At 51.6% G+C, this 10,864-nt stretch overlaps 1 protein-coding gene across 7 annotated transcripts in view; it reads left to right on the top strand.

The window, feature by feature from the left end:
* Nucleotides 1-5,439: 5,439 nt before the first annotated feature.
* The window catches only part of LOC138763359 (plexin-A1-like), a 339,669-nt gene continuing 334,244 nt past the window's right edge, over nucleotides 5,440-10,864 (top strand). For 4 of the 7 annotated variants that reach the window (XM_069937350.1, XM_069937356.1, XM_069937355.1 and 1 more), the window contains exon 1: nucleotides 5,440-5,541. The gene's annotated coding sequence lies outside the window, so the exon portion shown is untranslated. Of the gene's footprint in view, nucleotides 5,542-5,601; nucleotides 5,833-10,864 lie in introns of those variants that run through there. The other 3 variants (XM_069937352.1, XM_069937351.1, XM_069937353.1) reach the window with 2 other exon arrangements.

The following is a 10,864-nucleotide window of genomic DNA, read 5'->3' as shown; positions in this document are numbered from 1 at the left end:
GGACTTTTGCAGTGTTTATCCACATCCTTGCTCTCAGAATCAAGTGAAAGTGGAAATTAAATTTTATTTTTGAATATAGACCTACAGCACAGTAACAGGCCATTTCAGCCCATGAGTCCGTGCCACCCAATTTTCACCCAATTAACATACACACTTGTACATTTTGAACAGTGGAGGAAATTGGAGCCCCCAGGGAAAACCCACACAGACATGGGGAAAATGCAGAAACTCCTTAGACAATGAAGGATTCGAACCCTTGTCCTAATCGCTGGCACTGTCAAGGCATTGCACTAACTTTTACACCAACTGGGACACTCCAAAATTCATACAGAGGGAAATTCACACAGAGGGTGATGGGTATATGGAACAAGCTGGTGGAAGCAAGGATAATAGTGGCATTTACAGGACATTTAGACAGATGCATGGATACGAAAGATTTCGAGTGGCAACACTCAGAATGCTGGAGGATGTCATGCATTATCCATAGAAGGCAATAGACAGTCAACATTTGAGCCATGACCTTCATCAGGAGTAACAAGAAAAGGGGCAGGTTTAGAGGGAAATGGGTTGCTCATCATGGACAAGTTGGGTCAAAGGGCCTGTTTCTGTACTGTAAACCTGGAGTCTTTCACAAAATATTTGATGCAACTACTTTGGTCAAACAACTACTCCAAGTTCTGCCCCTCACAACCTTCCTCCCTTGGTGCTTCATAGCTGTTGAGGTTCAGGGCTGCGAGTAGATCACTCAGCTTGTCAAACCTGCTCTGTTATTCAGAAAAAGCATGGGCGAAATCAACCCCCATTCCTGTTGGGTCTGGTAAACTTTCAATCCCTTGCTCATGGAGAATCCACCGCTGCTTTAAAATGATTCACAGGCTCCTCTTTCACTACCCTCTGAGAAAGCAAGTTAAAAAGTCTCATGACCCTGGCAAGCAAAGAAAATGGGCTTTTTCCTAGTGCAAGGAGTTTAAATCTAGAGGGCATAGGTTTAAGAAGAGAGGAGAAAGATTTAAATGGACCTGAGGGGCATCTTTTTCATACAGAGGATAGTAGGTTGGGGCAACGAGCTGTCAAAGTAGCAGAGGCAGAGAACTGTAATGTTTAAAAGTCATTTGGGCAGGAATATTGAGAGGAAAGGTTGAAATAAATTTTTTATTTAAATATATTTACAACACACTAGAAGCTGATTCTGGCCATTTAAACTCCTGCTGTCAATTGCACCCAATTAGCCTACTAAACCCATACATTTATGGAGGGTGAAAGGAAACTGGAGCACCCGGATGAAACTAACACAGGTCAAACTCCTCACAGGCAGTGCCAAATTTGAACATGGGTTGCTGGTGCTGTAGTAGTGTTGCACTAATCATGTCACCCCTCGCTAACTGTATGAGGTAAATGAAAGCAATTAGGTTGGCTCAGGTAGGCATGGATGAGTTGGACCAATGCGCCTATTTCTGCTCTCTATTACTCTATGACCCATCTCTGTCTTGAATGGATATTGCCTAACTTTTAAATAGCAATCCCTGGTTTTAGGATCCCACTCCAGAGGAAACATCCGCTCTCTCTCTATTCTGTCAGGAAGTCCCAAAACTTTCAATTGTCTCATTTTAGTCTTCCAAACCCCAGGAGGTCGAAGGCTTGCTCGGCCAACCACTCCTCATTGCACATCAACTCAGAGGAAGATTTCAGGTCAAAGACGCAATACACCAACGTGCTGGAGAAACTCAGTCAGTCACGCAGCAGCCACAGGAAGTAAATGGTAACCAATATGGAGCGGCACAGTTAGCGTAGCAACTAGCGTAATCCCACGCTGACTGGAAGGAGTTTGTATGCTCTTCCTATGTCTGCGTGGATTTCCTCTGGGGACCCTGGTTTCCTCCGTTTGAAACATGGGGAGGTTGTAGGTCATTTGGGTGTAATTGGGTGGCAGAGACTCATGGGCTGAAAGGGCCAGTAATTGTGCTGTATATCTACATTTTAAAAAATTTAAATTTAAACATTTAAAAAATACTATATACATACAAAATAAAAAAATAAAATGTAATGTTTTGGGCCTGAGCCGTTCATCAGATTTCAGATTTGTTGCCAGAGTACATATATGACATCAAATACAACCCTGAGAATCTTTTTCCTGCATGCCAGGCAGAATTACTACTGATTGGTAGTGAAAAAAAAATAACTGTACATAACATGTAAACAAATAAGCAAACATAAACAACTAACTGTGCAATACAGAAAGAAAAAAAAGCCAAACAATAAAGTGCAAAAGAAAGAATCCTTAAATGAGTCTCTGATTGAGATTGTTGTTGAGGAGTTCAATGGTGGAGTGATAGCAGCTGTTCCTGAAACTGGTTGTGCATGTTTTGTGGAATCTATACCTCTTTCTGGATGGAAACAGAGCGAGAACAGGGGGTGGGTGGTGTGGATCCTTGATGATTGCTGCTGCTCTCCAATGGCAGCATTCCCCATAGATGTTCCCAATCTATGTGGGGAGGGCTTTGCCTGTGAGCTGTGTCCACTACCTTTTGCAGGGCTTTTGGTTCAGGGGTTTTGGTGTCCCCTTCCCAGACTGTGATGCAACTGGTCAGCACGCTTTCCACCACACATCTGTAGAAATTTGCCAGGGTTTCCCTACAAGACTGCATTATTTGAGGAGTCTTCTATCTATTGAGGTGCTAGATTCTGTCCAGTTTTCCGTCACATGTTGGTAGACCAGATTGTCACTGCATGCTTTTTGACCAGTGATTTACCAATGACTCTTTTTTACGCTGACACAAAGTAGTCATAAGAGGGTGCGCTGATTATTTCTTTAAACTGTGAGTATTAAGTGGGAGTAGAGAGAGAATGGGGAGTGTAAAGAGAAAGCAAGAGATAAAGAAAGAGAGAGAGAGAGAATAATTTTCTCTTCAATATTGCTGGGTATTTAGGCAAGCTGGGACAAAGAGTAACTGCACTCTCTACCTTATTCTTTCTTCTTCTTTGGCTTGGCTTCGCAAACGAAGATTTATGGAGGGGTATGTCCACGTCTGCTGCAGGCTCGTTGGTGACTGACAAGTCCGATGCGGGACAGGCAGACACGGTTGCAGCGGTTGCAAGGGAAAATTGGTTGGTTGGGGTTGGGCGTTGGGCTTTTCCTTCTTTGTCTTTTGTCAGTGAGGTGGGCTCTGCAGTCTTCTTCAAAGGAGGTTGCTGCCCGCCGAACTGTGAGGCGCCAAGATGCACGGTTGGAGGCGATATCAGCCCACTGGCGGTGGTCAATGTGGCAGGCACCAAGAGATTTCTTTAAGCAGTCCTTGTACCTCTTCTTTGGTCCACTTCTGTCTCAGTGGCCAGTGGAGAGGTCACCATAGAACACGATCTTTGGAAGGCGATGGTCCTCCATTCTGGAGATGTGACCCACCCAGCGCAGTTGGGTCTTCAGCAGCATGGATTCGATGCTTGCGGACTCTGCCAGCTCGAGTACTTCGATGTTGGTGATGAAGTCATTCTAATGAATGTTGAGGATGGAGATTAAGGAAGTTGGAAATGGACACATTGCAGATTTAAGGCAGTTGTGTACAGGATGGAGGATGCATGGTTGTTTCAGGCAGCTGAGGGCTGGGGATGGTAATAAATCATAGTTAGATTAGAGTAAATATATTGCTCCTTTAACACTGCAGGGGCAGAAAGTACTTTCTCCTAAACCAATGGCATGAGAGTGGAAAGAAAAAGGTTGAAAACCACTGTTTTAATCGAACCTAAATGACTCATTATGTGCACGGTTTCATAACTCCAAAGGAAATGAGCCAATGACAATTTTTCTCAAGCAAAATATTTCAGTAACAATTGGGTCGAGAGCAGTGGTTCTCAACCATTTTTTCCCCCACCTATTTAAGTAATCCCTTACTAATCACAGAACACTTACGGCATAGGGATTACTTAAGGTGGAATATGAGTGGGGGGCAGGGGCAGTTTGAAAACCACTGTTCAAAAGGCAGCTTATCACTAAATGAGAGCACTGCCCCTTTAAGGCAGCATTGGTATGTAAAGTTCCACTTGATGGAAGTTTGGACATTATGGCACATTTGTGATGGGAAATGGCTACAATGCCCTTTAAAGGTTCAAATGTTAAACTGTGGTGGCTCACCACTAGTCAGGCGAACCAGCCCCGCTTGTAAGCCACGTGGCAGGGCAGCCGGCCAAAATGCCGCCATCGGGGGTTTTCCCTTCCTCCCAGCACTGGGCTCAGAAGCCCGCGCTGGGGGACCACGTGATGCCTGGGTGATGTCAGCGCCCTCCAGCGTGGTTCTCAGCCAGGTCCGGGCTGGGAGTATAAGTGCAGCCCAGGAGCCTGCAATAAACTAGTCTGCTCACTGAGCTCAACCCGTCTGGTTGTGTGTGTTATTGCAGGAGCAGTGTAGCCGCTACAAAATGTTCATTTTATTGTCATGCAATAATTCATAATACAGTAACAATATAATAAATTTACATAAAGAGAACAGGAGTGTATGCATTGCTCCTCAAAACGTTACACATTAAAGGCATCTGGAATATATAAATTAGGTGCAGTGATCTTCAAGCAATTGGGAGTGGGCAAGTATTTAGGAAAACTGAGAGCATCAAGTTTGAGCATTGCCCACTTAAGACATGACGGCAGAGGATTAGTTCATTGTCAGCTTAAGGTCATAGAATTGTCCCTTTAAGGCAACTAGGGAAGATTGAATATAGCAGTTGGGCTAGGGAGTGAGTACGTTACCTTTTTAAGCCAACCATAACAAGTAGTATGTTTCGTGTCCCTCAGATAACAGTTGGGTAAATTCAGTATGTGCATGACCACTTAATCAGGCCAGAGTGTATGTATGAACTTGTGGCAGGCGTAAACCATTCGATCCCGCAATACTGACCTACAATTCAATAGGATGATAAGAATAAATGATTTACCTCAATATTTTAACCTTATTCCCACATTCATTGATTAATTTAATACCCATGTATCAAGCCACCAGAGGACCAAGGATGAACTTGTGGGCATTGCCACTTTAAGGCAACTAGTTCAATGTGTGTATTGCCTCTTTAAGACAATGAATGTCCAGTGAATGTATTTCCCCATTAAGATAACTGGGCTTGTGTGAGTTTAATGCCCTTTTAAAGCAATTGGAGCAATAGAATAATTTTTACATCTTTAAGGTAACATGGCGAGAGGGTGGGTATTGCCTCTTTAAGGTAACTGGACTAGAGTGAGTGCAAGGCCTCTTTAAAGTAATTGGATCCCAATGAGAATATTACTCCCTTAAGGTAACTGGGCTGGGAAGGCATTGCCCCTTTAAGGCAGCTGTGCGCCGGACAGACAGGATGCTGTGTTGCAATGTGAAGCCCACTGGGTGTGCACAGGCTCCCCCTAGTGCCAGGATCGCAGCGTGACAGGGCGGTGAGAGCGAGGCTGGGGTTCCCATTGGATGCCTAGAGTTACATTCCATTCAGCTGGAGTGTAGCGAGCAGCAGCACTAACATCAGCGCAGTGTTGCGAGCTAATTATGGCAAGGACGTTCACCCATTCATACAGTGAGTATTCCGGGGCTGGCCTGCTTTCCTTGCACAGACTGTACACGTTTCAAATAGAGATACAAGATTTCCAGCTCTCCGAGGGACAACCAAAGTAACAAACAAGCAATCGAGCCTGCTGTATCCATGTGATTTCTTTGTTAGAACAGTTTTTAGCGCGTCCAGGGAACATTTCTTTGCCGGCCAAGGATTCTATGCGAAAGATCCAAGCTTGTTCCAAGCTTGTAAGTAGGTTGGAAGAAGGGCCAAAGACCAGGCAGTCGTTGGAAATCGCGTTTCAGGTTTTAGTCGGTAGGTGTAATAGCAAGTTAGAATACCCAAAAAGGATTAGTGGCTTGTTTTACGTCTGTCTCTGTCCACCTCCCCCCCACCTCTCTCAGTTTAAGAAGGAAAGAATTTCGCTGAGAGGACTTTTGGGAAGCTGCATTTCGCGAGTGGGGAGGGTTTTTTTGTCTTTCGCTGTTTAACCGCGGCTGGGACAGTACCGATCTGGGAATCTATGTGAGAAGAGGGGAGAATTTTGGTCTATGTGCGAAGGATTTTCTTGATCAGCGTTATTCTTTTCCAGCTCAGCGTTCGACTATGAAATTCCAGAGGGAGAGAGAGAGAGAGTGCAAAAAAATTGTTTCCTTTGAGTACTTTCTGATGGATTTCATTTGGGGGAGAAAACATCGGCGGGTTCTTCAGAAGGGGCTGAAAATCCCACCTCTTCGGGGTTTGAGGGAGAGAGGTGAAGGAGCTGAGCGGGTGGGGGGTGGGGGGGGGGGGGGGTGCGGGGAGGGATGACGGTGAGAGGAAGGAAAAGACTGAGATTTGGACCGGAGAGACAGGAAGGCAGGGTTTGAAATTGACCAGGTTAAAACAAGCTAGTTTCGCTCTTCTAAACAGAAAAATGAAAATGATGAATAAAACTAAATCCGGGGCGTCTCTGGAGGTGTGAAAGATTTTTAATTGTTAAGATTCCATGTTTGGATGGGTGTTTGATCGAATCTCTCTGAAGAGGTGGCTGTTTATTTGCTGAATAGTAAACCGCTTTAAAGTTTATTTAAATCAGTGTCGTCTGTTGTCAATTCGCATTGTTATCTGTATTCTGGTTTGTCTTTCTGTGGTTAAGATGCCGTTTATGTTGTGGACCGGTGTGTAAAATAATGGATGGAGCATCGCCAATTTGTGTTATGTTGATAAAGCTGCTGGCTCGTGTAGATTGGAACCACTTCGTGTGGGGAAAGGGTCGAGGATAGCTGTGTTGGAACAATGCAATAAGAATGTATCTTGCTTGGCCATTTGATTGCATTTTAGTGATCCTTGGGTGGTGTGGCAGTATTTTAACGCAAGTGTTCTGGGCTGGAGAATCTGAGAGCGAAGGCTGGCACGAGAAGCCGGCTGCAGTTCCGCAAGCGAGAGTGCGGAGAGGGGCGTTCTCCTGTTCCCCACTCCGCTATTTTACCTCCTTAGGTCTGGTCAATGAGATGATTTGGATCATGTACAAAGCGCAGCTATTTTGTTTTGGCATGGTTTAGATCTAGGGGCTGAGAAGTAAAAGAGGACAAGATATCAGAGTTCAAACATTGGGTCCTTTCATCTTTGCCATCCCTTTCTGTGTCTCACAATCTCTCTCTCTCATTCTGCCTCTCCATCGCTCTCTCATTCTGTCTCTCCATCGCTCTCTCTCATTCTGTCTCTCCATCTCTCTCTCTCATACTGTCTCTCCATCTCTATCTCTCATTCTGTCTCTCCATCTCTCTCTCTCATTCTGTCTCTCCATCTCTCTCTCTCATTCTGACTCTCCATCTCTCTCTCATTCTGTCTCTCCATCTCTCTCTCTCATTCTGTCTCTCCATCTCTCTCTCTCATTCTGACTCTCCATCTCTCTCTCTCATTCTGACTCTCCATCTCTCTCTCTCATTCTGACTCTCCATCTCTCTCTCTCATTCTGACTCTCCATCTCTCTCTCTCATTCTGACTCTCCATCTCTCTCTCTCATTCTGTCTCTCCATCTCTCTCTCTCATTCTGTCTCTCCATCTCTCTCTCTCATTCTGTCTCTCCATCTCTCTCATTCTGTCTCTCCATCTCTCTCATTCTGTCCCTCCATCTCTCTCTCCCATTCTGTCCCTCCATCTCTCTCTCCCATTCTATCCCTCCATCTCTCTCTCCCATTCTGTCCCTCCATCTCTCTCTCCCATTCTGTCCCTCCATCTCTCTCTCCCATTCTGTCCCTCCATCTCTCTCTCCCATTCTGTCCCTCCATCTCTCTCTCCCATTCTGTCCCTCCATCTCTCTCTCCCATTCTGTCCCTCCATCTCTCTCTCCCATTCTGTCCCTCCATCTCTCTCTCCCATTCTGTCCCTCCATCTCTCTCTCCCATTCTGTCCCTCCGTCTCTCTCTCCCATTCTGTCCCTCCGTCTCTCTCTCCCATTCTGTCCCTCCGTCTCTCTCTCTCCCATTCTGTCCCTCCGTCTCTCTCTCTCCCATTCTGTCCCTCCGTCTCTCTCTCCCATTCTGTCCCTCCGTCTCTCTCTCCCATTCTGTCCCTCCGTCTCTCTCTCCCATTCTGTCCCTCCGTCTCTCTCTCCCATTCTGTCCCACCGTCTCTCTCATTCTGTCCCTCCGTCTCTCTCATTCTGTCCCTCTGTCTCTCTCTCTCATTCTGTCCCTCTGTCTCTCTCTCTCATTCTGTCCCTCCGTCTCTCTCTCTCATTGTCCCTCCGTCTCTCTCTCTCATTCTGTCCCAACGTCTCCCTCTCTCATTCTGTCCCAACGTCTCCCTCTCTCATTCTGTCCCAACGTCTCCCTCTCTCATTCTGTCCCACCGTCTCCCTCCCTCATTCTGTCCCACCGTCTCCCTCCCTCATTCTGTCCCACCGTCTCCCTCCCTGGTTCTGTCCCACCGTCTCCCTCCCTCGTTCTGTCCCACCGTCTCCCTCCCTCGTTCTGTCCCACCGTCTCCCTCCCTCGTTCTGTCCCACCGTCTCCCTCCCTCGTTCTGTCCCACCGTCTCCCTCCCTCGTTCTGTCCCACCGTCTCCCTCCCTCGTTCTGTCCCACCGTCTCCCTCCCTCGTTCTGTCCCACCGTCTCCCTCCCTCGTTCTGTCCCACCGTCTCCCTCCCTCGTTCTGTCCCACCGTCTCCCTCCCTCGTTCTGTCCCACCGTCTCCCTCCCTCGTTCTGTCCCACCGTCTCCCTCTCTCGTTCTGTCCCTCCGTCTCCCTCTCTCGTTCTGTCCCTCCGTCTCCCTCTCTCCCGTTCTGTCCCAACGTCTCCCTCTCTCCCGTTCTCTCCCTCCGTCTCTCCCGTTCTCTCCCTCCCTCGCTCCCGTTCCCGCCCTCCCTCGCTCCCGTTCCCGCCCTCCCTCGCTCCCGTTCCCGCCCTCCCTCGCTCCCGTTCCCGCCCTCCCTCGCTCCCGTTCCCGCCCTCCCTCGCTCCCGTTCCCGCCCTCCCTCGCTCCCGTTCCCGCCCTCCCTCGCTCCCGTTCCCGCCCTCCCTCGCTCCCGTTCCCGCCCTCCCTCGCTCCCGTTCCCGCCCTCCCTCGCTCCCGTTCCCGCCCTCCCTCGCTCCCGTTCCCGCCCTCCCTCGCTCCCGTTCCCGCCCTCCCTCGCTCCCGTTCCCGCCCTCCCTCGCTCCCGTTCCCGCCCTCCCTCGCTCCCGTTCCCGCCCTCCCTCGCTCCCGTTCCCGCCCTCCCTCGCTCCCGTTCCCGCCCTCCCTCGCTCCCGTTCCCGCCCTCCCTCGCTCCCGTTCCCGCCCTCCCTCGCTCCCGTTCCCGCCCTCCCTCGCTCCCGTTCCCGCCCTCCCTCGCTCCCGTTCCCGCCCTCCCTCGCTCCCGTTCCCGCCCTCCCTCGCTCCCGTTCCCGCCCTCCCTCGCTCCCGTTCCCGCCCTCCCTCGCTCCCGTTCCCGCCCTCCCTCGCTCCCGTTCCCGCCCTCCCTCGCTCCCGTTCCCGCCCTCCCTCGCTCCCGTTCCCGCCCTCCCTCGCTCCCGTTCCCGCCCTCCCTCGCTCCCGTTCCCGCCCTCCCTCGCTCCCGTTCCCGCCCTCCCTCGCTCCCGTTCCCGCCCTCCCTCGCTCCCGTTCCCGCCCTCCCTCGCTCCCGTTCCCGCCCTCCCTCGCTCCCGTTCCCGCCCTCCCTCGCTCCCGTTCCCGCCCTCCCTCGCTCCCGTTCCCGCCCTCCCTCGCTCCCGTTCCCGCCCTCCCTCGCTCCCGTTCCCGCCCTCCCTCGCTCCCGTTCCCGCCCTCCCTCGCTCCCGTTCCCGCCCTCCCTCGCTCCCGTTCCCGCCCTCCCTCGCTCCCGTTCCCGCCCTCCCTCGCTCCCGTTCCCGCCCTCCCTCGCTCCCGTTCCCGCCCTCCCTCGCTCCCGTTCCCGCCCTCCCTCGCTCCCGTTCCCGCCCTCCCTCGCTCCCGTTCCCGCCCTCCCTCGCTCCCGTTCCCGCCCTCCCTCGCTCCCGTTCCCGCCCTCCCTCGCTCCCGTTCCCGCCCTCCCTCGCTCCCGTTCCCGCCCTCCCTCGCTCCCGTTCCCGCCCTCCCTCGCTCCCGTTCCCGCCCTCCCTCGCTCCCGTTCCCGCCCTCCCTCGCTCCCGTTCCCGCCCTCCCTCGCTCCCGTTCCCGCCCTCCCTCGCTCCCGTTCCCGCCCTCCCTCGCTCCCGTTCCCGCCCTCCCTCGCTCCCGTTCCCGCCCTCCCTCGCTCCCGTTCCCGCCCTCCCTCGCTCCCGTTCCCGCCCTCCCTCGCTCCCCCCCCTCGTGGCCCCCGGCCCTCTCCCCCCCCCCTCGTCGCCCCCGGCCCTCTCCCCCACCCCCTCGTCGCCCCCGGCCCTCTCTCCCCCCCCCCCTCGTCGCCCCCGGCCCTCCCCCCCCCCTCGTCGCCCCCGGCCCTCCCCCCCCCCCCTCGTCGCCCCCGGCCCTCCCCCCCCCCCCCTCGTCGCCCCCGGCCCTCCCCCCCCCCCTCGTCGCCCCCGGCCCCCCCCCCCCCTCCTCGTCGCCTCCGGCCCTCTTCCTCCCCCCCCCCCGTTGCCTCCCCGTATTCCGACAGCCTCTCTCTCGTAGTCCATCCGTCCAGCTCACCCCCCCCTACCCCTCTCTGCTTCCCACCCCCTCTCTCTATCTCTACCTTTAATTAGTGTGATGAAATTTAGTTGCTGAAAATTGTATCTTTTCATCAGATCCCTGATTTTTTTTATCTTTGCAACTCCTCATAATTGGAAGTAATTAAGGGTTTTGTTCTTCAGGATCTTTTTCTCTATGGTTTTCATCAGCTGTTGCACTCTTGTATCTGGTGAACTGGCTGGGGAAGTCTCAAAAGAATTGTCTCTGGAAGTCCTGTAAAGTTTTTTCA

The sequence above is a fragment of the Narcine bancroftii genome, chromosome 5 (genome assembly GCF_036971445.1).
Source record: "Narcine bancroftii isolate sNarBan1 chromosome 5, sNarBan1.hap1, whole genome shotgun sequence".
In the NCBI taxonomy this organism is placed as follows: domain Eukaryota; kingdom Metazoa; phylum Chordata; class Chondrichthyes; order Torpediniformes; family Narcinidae; genus Narcine; species Narcine bancroftii.
This window is presented reverse-complemented; position numbering and strand designations above follow the sequence as displayed.